At 43.8% G+C, this 19,174-nt stretch overlaps 1 protein-coding gene and 2 long non-coding RNA genes across 3 annotated transcripts in view; 2 read left to right on the forward strand and 1 right to left on the reverse strand.

Moving 5' to 3' along the window:
* Positions 1 to 14,217, reverse strand: part of SOX6 (SRY-box transcription factor 6) — a 375,192-nt gene extending 360,975 nt beyond the window's left edge. The window contains exon 1 of the mRNA XM_074885126.1: positions 14,146 to 14,217. The gene's annotated coding sequence lies outside the window, so the exon portion shown is untranslated. The remainder of the gene's footprint in view (positions 1 to 14,145) is intronic.
* A 473-nt stretch (positions 14,218 to 14,690) lies between these two features.
* On the forward strand, positions 14,691 to 18,576 carry LOC141950384 (uncharacterized). The gene is made up of 2 exons (XR_012631024.1): positions 14,691 to 14,898; positions 17,612 to 18,576. It is a non-coding gene; the product is annotated as an uncharacterized LOC141950384 (long non-coding RNA).
* LOC141950385 (uncharacterized) lies at positions 15,715 to 16,634 on the forward strand. The gene is made up of 2 exons (XR_012631025.1): positions 15,715 to 15,819; positions 15,924 to 16,634. It is a non-coding gene; the product is annotated as an uncharacterized LOC141950385 (long non-coding RNA).
* Positions 18,577 to 19,174: the final 598 nt, after the last annotated feature.

Below are 19,174 nucleotides of genomic sequence, written 5' to 3' on the forward strand. Positions count from 1 at the left end.
GGTGTCTTCCAGGGCTTGAACCCTGAGTGTTATCAGCTGGACCTGAAAGAGCTCAAGCAAATGAATTTTCTACCTGCCTTAGTCAATAACTCTAAACTTCATTCTGAAGATGTGAATCATTCAGAGATTATGAGTTCAGACTACCCTTCTTCCACAACTTCAAGTAGAAGAATGAGGGCTCAGCAGCCATTCCTGGGGTCCACTGCAGCATCTTCTCTTTGTTGGGGTGTCAAAAAAAAAAAAGAAAAAAAAAATATTCTTCCAATAGACCTAGAAAAAGGACCACAGCCTATCAGCTCCTCTGGCTGAGAAAAAACGTGCTACTGAGTTCAGTTGAAAGAATCATCATTGCTTGAGTTATTGGGAATAAATGCCAACTATCCAATTCATCATTGCTATTTATTTTAATACCAAAATTGTGATAAGAGGCAAACTGCTCGTCACACATCTGATCGTATTCGTTCCGGCTCCCACGCCAGAGAACAGGCTGTCAAGGACTTCTGGCAAATGAGAGTCTCTTACCCAGTGATTGCCTTTACCACAGCTCTGGAATTCACTGCCAGGAGACTGAGGCCCAAGTGTGCCCTATGAAAACTGGTGTGACACCAAGTGTACTTTCAGACAAGCAAAACAGCAGAAAAACAAAATGCAAATAAATTAATTTCTTACATCAAACGAGTAATGGCAACCTCTTATCTGTGTGCAAAAGGGGTTGTTTGTTTTAGGTTCTGCCTTTTTTTTTTTTTTTTATTTCAGGGCCCTATTCATTGCAAAAAACTGATATACCAAATATTTTTAAACATAAGTAAAGGCATTCTATTAGAATCTGAATTTCAAAAAAGCTTAGTAAGATACTGACACATTAATCAAGTGAGAATTTGCGCAGAGAAACTTACAGGGAATAGAAAGAACCACATGCACTTCCATATCTGAAACAAGATTCAAAACAAATTCTGAAAGACTGTTTTGTGTAGTGACTGCTGTGCCTCATTTTATGCCACTATATTACTTTGTGGCATAGAAATGAAATAGCAAACATGCATAACTAGTAACAGAGTGACCCTAAAATTATCAGACAGTCGACTGCCACGATCTAGCAGCTTTAACTAGACAGAACACTGCTATGGGGAACCCTGGCCTACAGCATTCACCAAGAAGAAGAGCTGACATGCACCGTGGCATATTTTTACATGTTCAAGAATTCCAGTCAAGCCACAGTAATGGATGATCCTATTAACCCTGGACAGTCTTAGGAGAGACCCTGAGGATATATGGATCCTTCCCTAGAAGTTTCAGTGGCTTGGTGCCTTTTATGATAAAGCTTCATATTTCTTGTATTTTTGGGCCGGTTCCCTATTTGTTACCTCCACAACACAACTAGCCGGCCAGCTTGCATCTCAGTTATTTAAACATGGTGCAATGGGTCCAGCCCAGCCTATCATGCACAACTGGAAGACTGCAGGGCATGGTCTAGTTCTTCTAAAAGAATTGTCTATCATGGGAAGTCTAAAAAGCCTCTCTCTGCACAACTTTCCAAAAAAGCTGAGAACATAGGAAAACTATTTTTCCCTTTTACATGACACAATATTCCCAGTTCTGGAAGTTATACATCCCAGTTATCAACAGCTGTTCAGTCATTACTCCCACTCTAAGCTCAGTTAATATCCCATTTGATTGTGAATGACAGAAGTGCTGATTTTGGTATCTCATCCTCCGTTTCATGGAAAGTGGAAGAGTATAGGTGAAGAAGGAGAATAAAATCAGTAAGTATGCCTTGAAAGGCTGCATCCACTAATGCTGATCTGCTCCCACACATGCTAGTTTTTTTCTGTCTCTTTGCTTCTCACCCTATTCCCTTTCTTCCTTTTTCCCCTCTCGTTTCCTCTCATTCAAGTATTGTCCCTCCCTTCCCATCCACAGAAACTGATCATTTCAGGTTCTAAAGCATCTATTTCTCTTCTGCTTTGCTTTTAGCTAGTCTCAAACCTTCATCACTAACAAGATCAAAAAGCTACCGCTCTTCCACTCGCAACTATTTTAAAGACATAAAATACAATTTCATTTCACCTTCAACATCCAGACCACAAATTCGTGTGCAAGTGTATTGGGATTCCTAATTTATACCGATAATTCAGAATCTGTAAGGTTTTTCAACAATATTGGCTATCAATGAGTTGTTAGAAGGATCAATAAAACACAAAAACCTTTAAGATTCATGGTAAGTATTCACGAGCCAATCATATAAATAATATTTATGTATGCATACAAGTCACGCTAAAAAACACAAAAATTACCAAACTGCTCCATTCAAACCTTCCCCAGAAGCCTACCTTTTCTCAGACAGCAAGGACAGAAAACTTATGTCCCAAAGTATTTGTTGTGAACAACTTCATGAGCAACAGAAAGGGAATACGGAGTTCAGTCTTGAATACAGCACGCACTAAAAAGGACTTTTTTAGCCACTGCATGTTATCTTCCTAAAAAGATAGCATTATGCCATCTATATTCAGCTTTCATAATTTAAAGATATCAAGCTATTACCAAACACTGAGTACAGATATTCTCTATGCGTGTTCAACAGCAAGAAGGAGCATTACAGTTACTATTCAGTTGGACCCATTCACTCTTCCCTCCCATCTTTGTCCTTTCATATCCCTTCCCCTCCTCTTCCTCTCCCTTTGTTTTTTCATCCCTTCTTTTCTCCCACACACTTTCAAGAAGGCCCAATTCAGCACAGTGTGGTATCGGCAGAGACCAGCAACAGCTGCTGTTCCAGCTACCACAGTGAGTGGATTTTTAAAAAATCAAGGGACAGCTTTAAAGTTTGGGAGAGCTGTTTAGATTGAATATGTTATAACTCTACTGAGGATTTGGACTTTAGCTACACTCAATAGGGGTGCTTCATTACCTACTTGTGGGAATGCCACTTGTCTGTGATGAGGTCACAGCCTCCTGGTGATAAATTCCATATCTGCTGTTTAGCCCGGTCAGCTGAAAACAAACTAGCAGATGCCATGCTGATTTGCATCTAGTTGCTATCGATACTAAAGAGACAATATGTGAAAGACAGGAAGTATCATGTGGGAGCCACACTTAGACAGCGTGAGGGGAAGCAAGCATTCACCTTCTTTATCTAATCAACCCGTGTTGAATTACTGAAAGTCTTCCACAAGATGAACGCAGTAATCAAAACCAATTTTGGGCTGGATTTGTCTCTTACTGGTTTATTTTTTATCCTAGGCATTTCTGTGCCACTCTGACTGGGGAAAAAAAAAAAAAAGAAAATCCATCAGAAGTAGAATCAGCAACAGCTTTTGCCTTGAAGTCTGCACTTCTATAAGAAATCACCCTTACATACTATTCAGCAAAACAATTTCCTCCCATTGCTTTTGCTTTTGGTCTTGTTATACAACATACTCACATCATGAAATATTGAATTCAACCTGTCCAAGGGAGGACTTCATAAATTAGAAACTCCAGCTAATCCTCAGTAATTACTCTTTAGGTCCCTCAGCTACCTTCTCTCTCCTACCCACATTTTCTCTTTCCCTGAAAAGACTATATATGACACAGCATTCGAAGCCTTTCACTTTTGCACCATCATCTTGACTTTGAGTCTGTAATTTGATCCCATTCCATCACAGAGTGTTGTGCAATGGTGTTTTCAAATCAACTGCTAGTGGACACACCCATTCATCCCATAAAATGCATGGCAGTATATCGGCACTAAAATACACGCCAGTGTATCTCCACTACCATCACTAATTAGAGTTTTTGTTACATTCTTAAAATAAACATTACAGATTGAATCATTATTGTTTAGAACCAATGGTGAAGATTAAAATAATAATGAGAGTTTCCACTGACAGGAAAAAAAGGAATCACAAGGAAAGGCTGTGCACACAAGCAAGGAAAGAAAACTTTTTTGCCTTTCACCAAAGGCTGAGGGAAGATCTGCAGAGGAGGGAACAAAGGGCCACTTGACTGCTTGAATGCTCAGTAGACATGGTCCCTTGAAGTCTAGGTGGAGCGTGGTGGGTGAGCATAGAGACACACCTGAACTGACTCCACTGTGTCTCTCTGAGTTCCTACACAGAGACAGCAGGGGTGAAAAGTTAGAGGGACTGTTGCGCCTAGCGGGGGCTACCTGGAACTTGCCATCCCTCAGCAGCATCATGCATATGGTGCAGGAGCCCGAAGGCACGATAATGCATAAGCTAACGTATCCTCGACTCCTGTAAGTCATTCTTGAAGAATAAAGGGAGCCTGTGATTTATTTACCTGCAGCAATAATATAGCTTTGAAGTAGAAAGGCTAATAGCATCTGCTCTCCAAGTCCAAGGTAGCCAGATGCCAGAACAGCCAATATTAGCACATTCTTCCAACTAATGGCAGCAAAGTGATTGCCCACTCAGTACTTTAAATCTAGGCAGACCTTCTAGCATAGGAACATTCCTTTTTTCTCTGGCAGGTATGCTGACAGATTTGTAACTTGAGGTATTCTAAGAGTGATCAAAATACATAAATAACACCACTAAGAAGAGTACAAAAGATCTGCTGTACTACTGCTCAGCAGAAATGAGAATATGTTTTCTCTTACTCCTTCTTCTAGCACATTAGGTGGCAATACCTTTCTTTCTTGATCTCTTCTGCTTTACATTTTTCTATCTCATTAAACTTCTCTAAATTTACCCCTCACGGCCTCTGTAGCCATCATCCCATCCCAACACCAGTTAACTACCTTCTAGCTCATGAAATCAAGATAAAAAGCTAACCATATCTAACTTGGTTTGAAATAAATGAAAACATTCCGTTTTTACTTTCAAAGAGAAATATGACAGGTACCATAATTTTTGTGTGGAAAGAACAGGTAGTATAATGGGAACTAGAACCTATGGAAGGCAACCAGAAAGCATGAAAGGCTTTTCCTAGGATTCATCTTTGACCTTTTGGACAAGCAACGAGAATAGCTATAGATAGCAGAATGTAAGAACGCACGCATGTAAACCAGAGGTGAATACAAAATCTCAATTGTAGGTACTACCATAACAAAAATACTACTAAAATACTGCTTATGTACATCAAAAATTTTCATGTGCACATCTACATACACTTGCACTAAAGGTTGAGTAAAGTACATTCTTACTGTAATGGCCTACATGAATTCCTCAGCAGAAGAAAAATATGAAAGCATCTGCAGGAAGATAATCTGCCCTCAGCAGATCAGGTGTGACAAAGAAAAAAAAAAAGCAAATGCACAGCCACAGCCTCCACCGTTACAGGGAGTCAGCAGTCAGAATCCCCACACACTGCAGATACTAAACCAGAAGACCCACTGGAAGATTAGCTATTGAGACAGTTGATCTAGTAAGTAGTTTACATGAGATGAATTCCTGTTAATGTCATCTTAAAGCCATAACCCACATCATGTAGACAAACCTGATTCCACCTTAGCTAAAACCAAGTTATTTTCCACAGTGAATCCAGTGCAAACAGGACCTTCACATGCAACCCCCCTCCCAGCACAGTCACAGAAAGGTCTTTCCATCGAATCCAGAAGGAACTGTATCATGTCCTAAGGAATGCACTAGTGGCTAGAGTAAAATGGCACCCTTCCCCTTAGCAAATGGAGTAACACCAGTTTATGCCAGCTGAGAATCCGTCAAATATCAAATTGTATCAAAATATTCCTCTGAAATAGCTCAACATTCAAATAACATATATACTAAATCCTTCAAAATGTTCATTCTAATAATAATAAGTCAGGCAGGCACACGGCACCCTCCTTACCCAGAAAGCTCCCAAAATGTGATTCATTATCTAGCTCCACCAATATCTGGATTTGGTACTTCTAAGGTAAAATGCTGCGAGTGTCCTTAGCACACTACTCCACTGCATTTAGGAAAGGAAGTGAGGATTAACTGAGCCAGTTAAAACTATAAGAAGAATGTAGATGGGCAACTACATCCTATCTTAGCTGGAATTAGGCCATGACATTGAGGTTAACCCCCCTACTTGTGCAAAAATACCACGGGTTTTTACTAACCACAAATGGTCAGGAACTCAGTTTAACAAGCTCATCCACAACAATAATACAGATGTAAAAAGCATGCAGAACAATCTCTGGAAGTGTGATACTCTAGCTCAAAGTCCTCGCGTATTCATACACCAGTTGTAATCTAAAACTAGACAAAATGAAGCAAGATTGCTGTAATACAATACTTTCACAGTACAAACATCTGTTTGAATCTGAGGACTTCCTAAAAGCTTCACCTCAATAGTTTTGGAGCATTAACAGATAGAGCCTCTGTAGAAAGAGTATCTATGAGTAATAAGGAAATTTGCAGCACTCGCTGCCTCCTCCGCACTGGGACACTGACCAATACCGTTTATGAAGTAAACAATTCAACAGCGGCCCTTCCGGAGCAGCTCCTCACCAGGGCAATCTACTCAGGAATTAAAGTCACATTTATTCCAGAAAAGAGTATCCAGATAGGGAGCACCCTGCAGTATTTTATGTCAATTTTCCCACATTGGCAGGTCCTTGGAGCAATGTATTAATTCTCCTTATGTTGTGTAATAGTTAGTTGGAATTAGTAAATACACACTGTTCCAGCACATGCATCTAATTTGTCATAAAGTATGGTATGTAAGAAATCACACCATCTTCAATAAATCTAAAAAGACATTAACATTTTTGTTTCTAATACAAGATATTTCAAGCAACTAGTAAAATTTCAGTGGTATATGGAAGGGGTCTTAGAGAAACGCACAAAAAAATACGACTATAAACAAGCCATCATTCTGGTAAGAGGAAATACAAACAACCAGAATAAAAATAGTTGATGCACAAAAGCCATAATGAGGGGGTTGCTCAAAAAATAACTTCTACTTTGAATGGTTTGGATGAAATACAAATTATCCACAGAAAAGTGTGGACTGGCATAAATGTTTGTACAAAATTATAAGTATATTTCTAGAAGTATGCAAGAGACAACCGCCTGCATGCTGCACAAGGTCCCAACAACGCTCTGCCTAAGTGCTAGTGCACAGAGTCCAAACCACTGCATTTTAATTACTATGCAGCCTCAGATATATTGCCTTTGATATGGAAATGTTCTTGTTCTCTCATCTTCACATACGGTCTCATGCACAGAAATCTTTATCTGATTCATAAAAAATAAACTAGAATCCAATCTCAACACCTGACCTCAGTGCTTAGAAGTTTTTTACTAAGCATGGTGTCACTATAAAAAGAATGGGTAATATTGGTGTAAAGTTAGATATTTGGAGCAATGATATGAAGGATTTGCAGTTAGGAATCAAATCAATACTGCACCTCTGAGGTTTTAGAGTTTCCTGTTGCCTTATATCAGTCTACCAGTGACTGGAGAAACAATTGACTGTACACCTTTCTGCCTAGTTCAAGAAGAAAGAAAAAAATATTTAAATGTCAACCTGTCTTACCACCAAATAGAAAAGATGCAACTTAGCCACTTGCTGTATGAAATAGGTTCCGAAATCTAATAAATCACTAACGTCAAACTTTCCAGCCTTTTTTTTTTTTTAAATATGCAAAAAAATGTTATATACAAATTAAAGGAATGTACTACAAAGTTTACATGGGAAGAAGCAAAATGTTTCCTGAGCTTTACTTTATCAAACAGGTAAAATAAACATGAAGAATACTTAAAATACAAACCCGGTACTTTTGCATAGCTTGCATTAATATGGTGCCTGTAAGAAGGCTAAAAAATTTTGCTTTGACAAATTCTACTAGTCACTCGAAAAAAAATTAAATATTCAGACCTATTTAGATACTTCTTCTAGCTCTATACAAATACATTCTCTTTTTATAAAGAATATGATCTGTGTAAGCTCTCTATAGAAGATAATGACCCATCTGTAAATCATTTTGTTGCAGGTTATCTGTTTTTTATCACTTCTAGTACCTGTCTGTCCCTGATATGATACCCTTAAACACATTAACTTGATGGAATGGCTTCGCCTGACTTCAAAAAAACATCGATTGATAGATATTTATTCTCCACTATAAACAAACAACTCTGATTAACCTAGTTTACCGATATATCTAATTTTATATTACTTCTTTCAATTCACAAGGCTCAAGAAATATTTGATTAAACTAATTTCCAATCAGTGATTTTCAAACTTGGGATACTGTTTTCTTTCTTCGTAATTTAAGGAGACAAAACAGTAAACATAAAACTGATACGAGCATTTTAAAATACACAAGAGGAGGAAAGAAATGTCTATGTACTGATTCTTGTTTCTTTAAGAGAAAATCCATTTTTCAGGTTCCTGTTGTACTAATTGAAAGAGAATTATTTAAAACTTCACTGAATACTTGAATATCCGATGGGTATGTGTAGCAGTTTCACCCGTGCCAAAGAACTCTAGACTTTCTGAAAGACAGTAAACTAAAAATTGGCAGGAAATCTCTTACAATGATGTCACAAATATTTGTTGTTGCCACAGAATAATGTTTTAAAAGAACACCTACTTCTGTGCTGAAAAGGCTTTGGGAACATGTAATTATCCAGTTTTATCACTGTAGAAATCGGCTGCTTTCCAGCAAATATGTCTATCAGATTTCTCACTTCTGCGCAGAACTACATCTAAATAAATATACACATATTTCATACAGACATCACACCGGTCCAGTACACAACCTTACTAATGATAGGATTTTACCATATTCTGTTCTTTTCACAATATGATATCATGGCCTGTAACGATACATCAATAAATACTGTGGGAGAATCGCGTGTCTAAAAAATTCTGAATAGCTCACATAAAAAAAGGAAATTCAGTTTCTGTGGTTTGGTAACAAGTCCCCTAAAGTTCCCATTCTTGCTGTTCTACCTAAGGAAAAAATAGAAAAGGGTGTAAATAAAAATGACACAAAAAGACACTGAAGGAGACGAACAGAAATCTGTTTACTAAGGCACAAACTTGAAATGCGCACCTTTGTGCTTTGCTGCTACTTGACGAATAAGCTATATGTGAACTCCCGAATACATCATAAAGCTGTACTTCTCTCCCAGGTTCTGACATCATGCAGAAATGTTTCAAAGCTCTGTCTCTGTGATTTACTATATTAACTGAAATGTTTTAAAAATATGTCGTTGTATCACTTCAGTTGACACAGCTTATATATACACAAACACCCCTATTTACATAACTTTTAAAACGTTAGTCATTACACACAACCTCTGCCAAACCAGCCCACTGATCTTTAAAGTCACACTATGCAAAAAGAAATATACATCCCCCCATTGTATGGGGTATAAAGAAAAGCGCATCACAGCTTCTCTTTCCTAAGTAATTTTTGTTCCATGAAATAAATAAATAAATCGATGGAAGCCTTTTAAGTGTGATCTATACACTTTTAAGGGGGAAATCAAACCAAGTGTAAAAGATTAATGGATATGCTTCCTGAAGTGGTATCTCCCAAGGTGATTACAGTCTTTAGCAGATATAAGGTCATGACTAAAGAAACTTTCTCATGCTGAGAAAAAGCATATTTGTTTTTGCTATCATCATGCAAAGCTCTGGCCTTTATTACCACGAGGTATTTCAAGGCCTCTAAGACCTGCAGACATACGTGGATGCTTTTGACTAAAAATATGATCAAAGATGCAAAAAAACATGTCCAGAGGGATTTTTTTTCCCCAAGGAGCAAAAGAAGTTCAGCTGGAAGTGACCATGAACAATTGTCGGGCACATATTAAAAACCACTGGCTCGGGAACAAGCACTGGCAGTTCCCACTTGTGAACAAAACCAAATTGACAAGTGAAGGCAACTAACTTTGGACATCAGTTATTATTTTCTGCAAGTCAGGCACTAGTGGCCTTACGAAGGAAACTCCGCTCCGCTTTGTTTCTCTTCTCGCTTTCACCAGTGTATAAACGTTAAGAAGGAAAAAATGAAGCAGAGTTACGTAAGTTCAGCAGAGAATCGGTAATGTGCAGGGAGAGACAGCCATCTGTCTCACTCCCTTTATGCTATGTGCTATACACATGGCACTAGGCTGCACCCTGCGCTCTAGGAGCCGGGGAACAGTGCGCTTTGAGGCAGCCCGGCTCAGTCTCCCCGCAGTCTCCCCGCAGCACTGAACCGCAAGGCAGAGAGAGAAAATAATGCATCTCGCAGAGGATGCGAGGTTGCAGATCAAAGGGCCTCTTACGTTCTCATCGCTGAATGAATTAAAGTTCTAGGGGAGGAGGCCGGAGAAATCGGAGTGAGCGAAACAACAAGTACGACAGGAGAGACGGAGCCAGGAGCCGTAAATCCGGGCACGACGCGGGGAGACGCCACAGCGGCCGGAGACCGCGGCCCGGCGTCCCCGGGCGGCGCAGGGTCCCCCGCCGGCGGCCGCTCCTTCCCCTCGGGGCTCCGCCTGCCCCCGACAGCCGCCAGAGCTCCGCGGGGCGCGGAGGGCCGCCAGCCCCCCCCCCCTCCCTGGAGGTGGCGCCCCGGGGCGCTGTGGCGGGGGCAGACCGCCCCCCCCCCCCCCCCCTTCCCCGGCCCCCCGCGACCCCCGGCACCGCCCGGGCCCTCGCCCCCGGCCCGCGGCCCCGCCGGGGCCCGTCCCCCGCCCCCGTCGGCGGGAGCCGGTGGGCGGCAGCGCAGCGGCCCGGAGCGCGGCGCTGGGAGCGCTGCCCAGGGCTCCCCTTCCCCTCCCCCCGGGAGCGCGCTTCCAAATGGCTCCGCAGGCGAGGCTGGCCGGGCTGCGCCTGGTGCGGGGATTCCAGGAGCAGTGCCTGGGTTGGTTTCCGTATATTCTTTGGCTTTTAATAGCTAGCTGAGGAAAAAAGAAAGCATTATTGTTTTCTTTCTTTCCTTCTCTCATTGCCTATTCTAAATTTGACTCCAAAGTTTAAGCAGTTGAATTGGCTAATTCTGAATACAGTCTATTGAGAGACCAGACACAGCAGTATATCCCTGTATAGCAATAGATACAATGTGCTGAATTGGCAGTCTAATTATAAATGTGGCATTTGGACCTCCTTTCAGACCCAGTGCCACCTTACCTTATGAGGGAACTTCAACTACAGCAACTGTTCAAAACAAAATGCCATTACAGGATCAGCTTCACCCAACACTGGAACCAGCCAGGGGATTGTTTTACAAACAGCCTTTCTCACTTAACACAAGAATGTATTATAAGGAAAAGTTATGGATAGTGCAGAGTCTGAAGAAAATGCGTATGTAGTTTCTGCCAGGTGTCGAGCCACTTCAAACTGCAGCATACTCCAAATGACCTCATTATTTTCTTTTAAATGTACTCACTATAAATAGATTATTCCTTAGTTTTACTAGAAAGAGCTGCTAGGTACGCTTGCTGTTTAGATTCCGAGTGGAGGGTGCCTATAACGTTGTGAGCACAGAAACACGCGAAATATCCTGGCTCCAAACAAAAACCTGCAATAAGATCTTGCCAAGGAATCATGGTGTGCTGAAAAAAGTTTTTTAAAGCGTCTTTTCCAGGGAAATATTTGTATGTAATGGCAAACTACATGCACATATCTCACATTCATTCTTATTATTTACTTTATGGTATAATGGCTTAATTAAATGAGTGGGCACAAGCACGTCAATAAAACAAGTCAAGTCAAGTCGAAGTCTCAAAACAGGTTTCAAAATTACTCCATTACACGAATACAGAAAGGGAAATTCGTTAATTTTTGGACTTCAAGCCCTGCTTGGGGACTGGATAAAACTGCTCTTCCGCCCTCACGATCAGCACTGAAGATGGAAATACCAAAAATGTTAAAATGAGGGTAAAAGAAAACAGCAGGAACAAAGTGCCGCTCGTGTGCCGAAGGCTATTTAAATTAGCTTAATAAACATATACCTTATCTACAAACAGCAGGCGAAGATATCTCACTTTATCGCAGAAAGTTTCACCGTCTACGTTTTTGGGAAACACCCCTAGGACAGAACTAATCTGCGGTCCCCAGGCTCCCACCAGGCTGACTTTCCCTGCAGCCCCCCCGCCACTCAGACACAACACTAATTGTCTCTTCACGCTGCCACTTTCACTCCTTCCCGTCCTCTGCAAAAAGCCGAGCCAGCCCCCCAGCCCCCGCCGTGGAAGGCTCCGCCGAAGGCAGCGGCGGCCGCCGGCGCGGCCGGGCCGGTGCCCGGGGCTGCCCTGAAGGCCCGACGCTGGCCGAGCCGGCGGCCCCGCCGCGGAGCGGGGGCTGCTCCCCGCCCGCCGCTCGGCACGGGAGCGGGGGCTCTGCGGCCGAGGAGCCGCTCTCTGGCAGCGCGGCTGGTGATGCACGCGTGGAGGTACCTGCTCACATCACGCCTAAACGTTCTCCCTCACGTATCTACCCCGAGCCGCGCTCTGCAGGGGCCAGCCCGCCGCCGGACACGCGTGCATGCATTACACGAGCGGGCGCGGCGGTGCCCGCGCCTCCCCGGCGCAGGGCAAGCCGCAGAGGCACCCTCATTAGCTCCCACTGATGATTCCTTTCAGGATCATGAATGGAACAATTGTCAAAAACTGCGGGAAAAAAAAACAAGCCCCGAGACTATTATATACAGACACAGCTTGTGTGCGCGCATGTGACAGTTGCAGGCAACCCAGATTTGTTCATAAACTCTTCAGCATTATCCGAGATAAAACACCAAATTGCTTCTACTGTTAAAGAGGCTCCTTATCCCCCATCAAAAAACCAAACAGCCTCCAAGGTAGTGAAAGCCAGGAAAAGACAAGCCCTCCACCAGGCACACCTTGCCTTACTCGTATCCTACAGCACCGTCTGTAAACAGCTGCGCTAGCTTGTTGCAACTGCCCCTATTTTATTTCAAAATAATAATAATAATAATAATAGTAAGTTAAATACTTCCTGAAAACTTACTTTGCATTTAGCTTAGGCACTATTCTTTTTTTCAGCTCGCAAAGGAAGCCGTTTTGTCCAGGTTAGGTATTGTCTACTTATGGATCAGCCTCTGGCTAAGGGTTTATTTTAATTTATGGCTTATGCATTCTTTTAAGGTCGATTTGCATGACCTCCGGCAAAGAGCTAAGGCAGCAAGAAATCCCAAGTCGAATGTTGCCACAAAGCGGCACACATCTCCCCTTCCCGGTGTAAACAGAGCTCTCTGATGATGGACTGCGTTCTTCCCCCCTCCCCGTGTATCACAAATTAGGGTGCGATATCAATTTTAAAGTTTTCAGCATAACTTTCTCCAGCCCCCCCGCTCGGGGCGATGAGGCGCCGCCGCAGCAGCAGCTCCTGGGGACAGTGCCCCGCCGTGGCCACCCCCAGCATCGCCGCCGCCCCTCCCGCCGCTCCGCGCCGTGCCGCGCTCCGGGGACAGCACTCATTTGTGGCGAACTTCAAAGCGGTTACCCACCTCGAACTTAACGGAGAATTGAAAAGCAACACTAAACTCCCTTCGCCTTTCTCCATCCCGTGGCTTTTGGGGTTATCCGTGAAGAGAAACCCACGCGAGCACTCCGGAGTAATGACAGCAGCGCTCTGCTCTCAAAGATTTATTTCGGATTTTATTTTTCCTCTCTCTCTCTCTCTTTCTCCCTCTCGTGTTAGTTCCTTACGTACAATATCTTCCCAGCACCATGTGTTCGCCTGCCGTGGGTGATCTTAAAATACAACGCTGATCTGTCACTACATTTTAAAATAAACTCTACTCGGGAAGGATGAGAAAGTGTTGTGATTTCAAGGTACTGGGGTCCCCAAACGTCTCGGAAACCTCGGGATTCAAACAGCCCCGGAAACTCGCACGGGGACGAGACTATAACTACTTTTCCCTAAAGAAGAAAAGAAAAGAAAAAAACAAACCGACCAACAACACCCTCGTGGTATAAAAGTAAATAATCGTGCAGGGGGAGGCGGGGGGAAGGGGTGAATTCAGCAATGTTAAAAGCTAAACAACAGATCTACCTCCGGACGCTGCTGCTTCACTCAATTGCAACTAATAACCCATTAAAGACAGCGCAGAGGGAACCGGATTCTCTCCTGCAAAGCGACATAAATCCAGCGAAAACCCATTAAACCACCGCCACCGCCACCAAGCCACGCAGCACTACACACCACAGCAAACAACAGGTATACAACACAATAGGGCTTTTTTTTCCTGGTTACCTCCTCGGGATCCAGTGTGGCACAAAGCACTGGGAGAGCCTCCTTTTTTTTTTTTTTGCAACGCGCTTCGGTAATTTTCATTAAAAAAAAAAAAAAAAAAAAAAAAGAGAGAGAGAGAGAGGGAAGGAGGTGAAAGGGGAGAGAGAAAGAGGGATAAATGGGTGGTAATTCGGTAAAATAAAATCAAATCAAATAAAATAAAATAAATGAACTAGAGTCTGCTGGTGTTTCTCCGGGCCATGGATGTGCAGGATCCCGATCGTTAGAAGTTTGCGGATGGGTTGCCTGGAGATTTGGTTACAATCAGGTTCATTATTATTATTATTTTTTTCCTCCTGAAACAAGTGAAGGCGATGGTTACTGCTGTCAATCTTGGCAATCAATGTGAGCGGCCATGTCGTAAGTATTCAAAGCATTTCCCGTCGTGCAACATCAGAAAGTGAGTGGCCAGGGCATTGATCTGAGGAAGGCAAAAGGAGGCAGGGCTCCCCCGCCCAGACAGCACAGGCAAGATGAGACAACACAGAGAGAGAGAGGGAGAGGGAGAGGGGGGGAGAGAGAGGGAGACTGAGAGCGAGCGAGCGGGGAGAGCAACAACTGCGGAGAAAGTGAGCACAAAACAGAAAGTGAAATCACCCCGGGCTGCCAGCCGCATCCCCGAGAAGCTATCACCACTCACAGTGCTATTAGACAAATGAAACCTTAAACCTCGCTCCTCTAATGACCACTGATTGCCCGGAGTGGTGAGGAAAGGTACTAGAAAGTTACCGGGGAGGGGGTGCGAGGGCGGGGAGGGGAGGGCGGGGAGGGGGCCGGAAAAGGAGGAGGGGGAGAGGGGGGGTCCCGGGAGAGCCGGGTCGCGGGGCCGGGGCTGCGCGGGGGGAGCGGCGTGTTACACGCCGGCCCTCCCCCGCCCGCACGGCGCTTCCCGGGGAGTGCGTGGGGAGGCACACGCCGAAAAAGTCCTACCGGGCTCCTGCTCGCAAATTAGATTAAAAAAAAAAAAAAAAAAAAAAAAAAAAAGGCAGGGAAAGGAAAAAAAAAAAAAAAGCGGGAGAGAGACGATCTGCAGGACCTGGGGAGGACGAGAGGGAAAGCACTCAGCAGGCGCCTAGTGACAGTTGATAAATGGGGCTCTGAGGAGCCCGATCCCACAGCCCGGTCGGGGTAAAAAACAGATGAAACGTAAAGTATAAATTACACTAGAGACGGGAGTCCAGCTACGGGGACCCAGGGGAGAGGAAGGGGAGAGGAGGAAGGAGTAGGCGCTCAGAGTCCACAAACTATTTAGCGATGCATTCAACAGAAAGGTAAAACGTGAGCACGGATAAAAGGGAAAGACAGGTATGACCGGAGAAGAAAAACTGATTTAGGACGGACTCGAGCTGAAGTTGGGATTCTCGTGGCGACGACGAGAGATTTTAGCAGCGGCAATATATAAATATCTCTCTCCCTGCCTACCAAAAGGCAACAGATAAGGACTTGAATATCAGCTTGAATACCAATTTAGGAACTCACGCTCCCTTGGAAGTGCTAATTGGGGGGGGGGGGGGGGGGGGGAGGAATCTGGGAGAAAGAAGGGAAAACTCTGAGGAGGTGAGGAGAAAATCAACCAGTGGCACAGAGTACTGCAAAGCCAAGAAAGTCTCTCTGCTGTATTTTTACATGCCAAAGGTAAACATAAAAGAGTCTTTCAAACTGTCAGGGGCCCGCAGATCAGGTGGGCAAACAGCGCTGCAAAGCTAACGTCTCCCTCTTTTGATATTATTCACACCTAGGCTAAACTGTTGTTAAGATGGGAGTGCGGAAAGCAACCTCAAGCCCACAAAATGAGAGAGAGAGAGAGAAGTTGTTGATTCATCTCTGTATTTTTGGCACTTTCTCCCCATTTTCCAGAAGGCGCCTGGAACAGTTAGTAACAGAGAAACTTTTTAATTTTAAAATAGCTTCATAACTTATAGAGGCCAAAAAGACGAGGAGAAAGCCTGATTTCGCTTTCCTCCTCTCTCAAGTAGAAATTTGCGGAATAGGTTAGACCCAGAAGCATGTTCAGCCCCACCACGAATGAACCTTGCTTCATAAGGACGTGATGAAAATCGAGCATTAATGTGATGGCACAGGACTGATCTAATCTGGCTCTATTTCATTTTGTTAACAAGCTGTAAAACTCAACACACTACTGGAGTCGTGCACAGTGCATCCTCTACCTTGCTATCCGAGGTACTATCATCCCTCTCGAGTCGAGTCCCGGGAAAATGAGTTTTAAGTCGGAACCTCTTGGAATAGCGGACCCATTTTATACAGTATTTTTGGCAATTCCACTACAATAAAAGGAGCAATCAAGTCCTATTCGGCAAGCAGCAACCACCTTCAAGCAGAACTTCAAAATTAGCTAGTGAAGCTTTACCATCAAATTAGCTGGCTGAAGGCATAGTAGCTAATTTCCGTGCCTTCTTTCAATTTTAATAAAAGATACTAAAAAACTGAAATTCGGAGACGGGGGTAAATTATAGGATTGTAAATACTGAGTTTGTATTCACCTGCGTTCAGCTAATTCAAAGTGTTCACCTTGCTGCAGTTATCTGGGCTATGGATTTAACAACAGGAAATAGCTGCCTTTCCAGATATTGCCATGTCCTTTTTAATCTTTAATTATCAGAATCCCCGTGATTGGTCCTTGTAACACATTTAAACCTGCTGCAAGTAAAGGCAACACCTTGACTTTTTGCATAACTAGTAGCTTTGGCGCGCAAAAACATGAGCACTGTAAGAAAAGAGGTAACCAGCATACAAGGACGAACTACCCTGCCCGAGTTTGCAACCCCATCAATTTGTTACTGGAAGTTGTTTGTTTTTTTTTTTTTTTCTTTCAAGAAACAAACAGGAGGGGGGGGAAAGGGGGAAAAAAAAAAAAAAAGCCGAACCCAAACCCACTCCTCAATGTAGCGTCCGCCTTATGAAGTACGAGGCGGTAATGGGACAAGAGATAAGGCATCGGGTGGCTGTGAGCGCCCAGCCAGCCGCAGCCCGGGGGACAGCCCGGGGGACAGCCCGGGGGACAGCCCGGGGGACAGCCCGCGGCGCGCCCGCCCGCCCGGCAGGGCCGGCCCCTGGGCTGGGGCAGGACAGCGCGGCGGGCGCCCACGCTGCCGGGCGGAGCGCAGGGATCTCCAGCTTGTTGCTTCCCCTGCCTGATCAATTCACTTCCAGAGGTAACACCCAGGGCCAGAGCGCTACAACTTCTCCGCGGTTGAAAAAGCAGATTCCTTGGGCATTGTATGCAAATGTGCGTGTGTGTGTGCACTGCACAGGAATAATTGTGCTCCCTCTTTGTTTGCATAAGTGAACACCCGCCGTGTAGATACGCATACACGTGCCGAGAACCAAGAAAACGCTTTTCCTTTTAGCGTTACCATACGCTTAGAGACCGCGTTTTAAATTACTTCCCTCGCTTTTGCTTCATTAGGCTAAAACCAGGCAGAGCAGGCGGCGCAGGCAGCTGTCGAGGAGGGATGCTGAGCTGCTGTGGGTGCCTGCGGAGGGACGGGCTCGGAGGCGCCCAGTTCACGTCGGGGCACTTACCTGCTCACAGCTGTCACTGCGGTTCGCGCCGTCTCTCGCCTTCAGCACGTTAAAGTAAGGGAACATTCAACAAGCGAAGCAACCTGTCTGTGTGTTAAGTTTTACGTACCGCATCTTTAACGTGATGAGCAAACCTACAACTCCTGTAGAGTTGGTGCAACAGTCCCAGAAGTTTGGATTCAAAGGGCAAGAAATTCCATCTTAAAAGTCATTCACCCAAATTCTAAACTCCCCTCTCTCCCCACTCAATGCCGGACAATTAGCAGGCACGTTTATAAATTCCCTGTGCTGACACTCTCCGACCATGAAGACTTTTCATAGGCTTGGTAAGGATGTTCAGAGAAACTTTTGCAAAATAATCAACAGCATCTGAGAGAAAACTAAAGGAAAAGAAGTTAAAGCCTCATCATCCGATTGGGAGAAAGTTTTGTTAGACTAGATAGAAGCATATTACTGCACGTTTCTTCATAAGCAAACCCATCAGCTGACACGAGTTCCCCTAGAACAAGAACCTCTGGCGATCTCCTCAAAATTTAGGGGACGTTTGCATTTTATAACGCCCAAAGCTAAAGATCTGACTGAAAACAAAAACTCTGAATTCCTTACAGCGTCATCTGCCAACACAATGTATTGTCCTGGCGGAAAGAGGATCAAGGAGATTTTAATTTCATTTGAAACTGTGCATCATCTCGATAGTGAAGCAAAAAGCCGCAGCAACAATCTCCCCGCTCCACCCCCCCCGTTCCAAAAAAAAAAAAAAAAAAAAAAAAAAGGGGGGGGGGGGGAAGAACTGGAAAAACCACATAAACTTTTACAAAGAAAATAATAGCAAGTTTGACATGAAAACCCCTTCCTGTCTCAGAAAGTTCATTTTAAAGGTCCCCTCTGTAAATCTAAAGTGCAAACACCAGGCTAAGGTAGTGAGTGGCTGGAATTTGCATGCTGATAAGAGAAGGCTGTTGTACTTACAGTGACAGAGGGCAGGCTGCGGAAGAAAAGCTGTTTGTGTTAGCCTGAGAGTCACCCAGGGCTGCAATGAGAGGAGAAGAGAGGAGTGGGAGTGCCAAGCTGGATACACCTTCACCGCATCTCATCACATCTGCCAGCCTCTCTCTCCCTCTCTCTTTCATTTCCACATTCCCTTTGTTCCTGAAAAAAAAAAAAAAATCTACACGTCACATCAGTCCCCAGATGCAGTCTACACCAAAGAAAAAAAATGAATAATTCAATCAAACTGTGCATAGTCTCTAAGGCAATAAATCTATTGCACTTAAAGAAACGAAGGGTAATTACCGCTATAGAATTAGAATAAGGCCAGAGCGCGCAGGGATCCCAGGGTCTGTAAACTCCACGGTCAAATAAAGTTTCATTTATTTAATCCTTTGACAACCCCAATGTAAACTAAAGGGGAGGATCGGAACTTATTCCAGTTGGGTTTGAGAATGCT

Source organism: Strix uralensis, chromosome 15 (assembly GCF_047716275.1).
Source record: "Strix uralensis isolate ZFMK-TIS-50842 chromosome 15, bStrUra1, whole genome shotgun sequence".
Lineage (NCBI taxonomy): Eukaryota > Metazoa > Chordata > Aves > Strigiformes > Strigidae > Strix > Strix uralensis.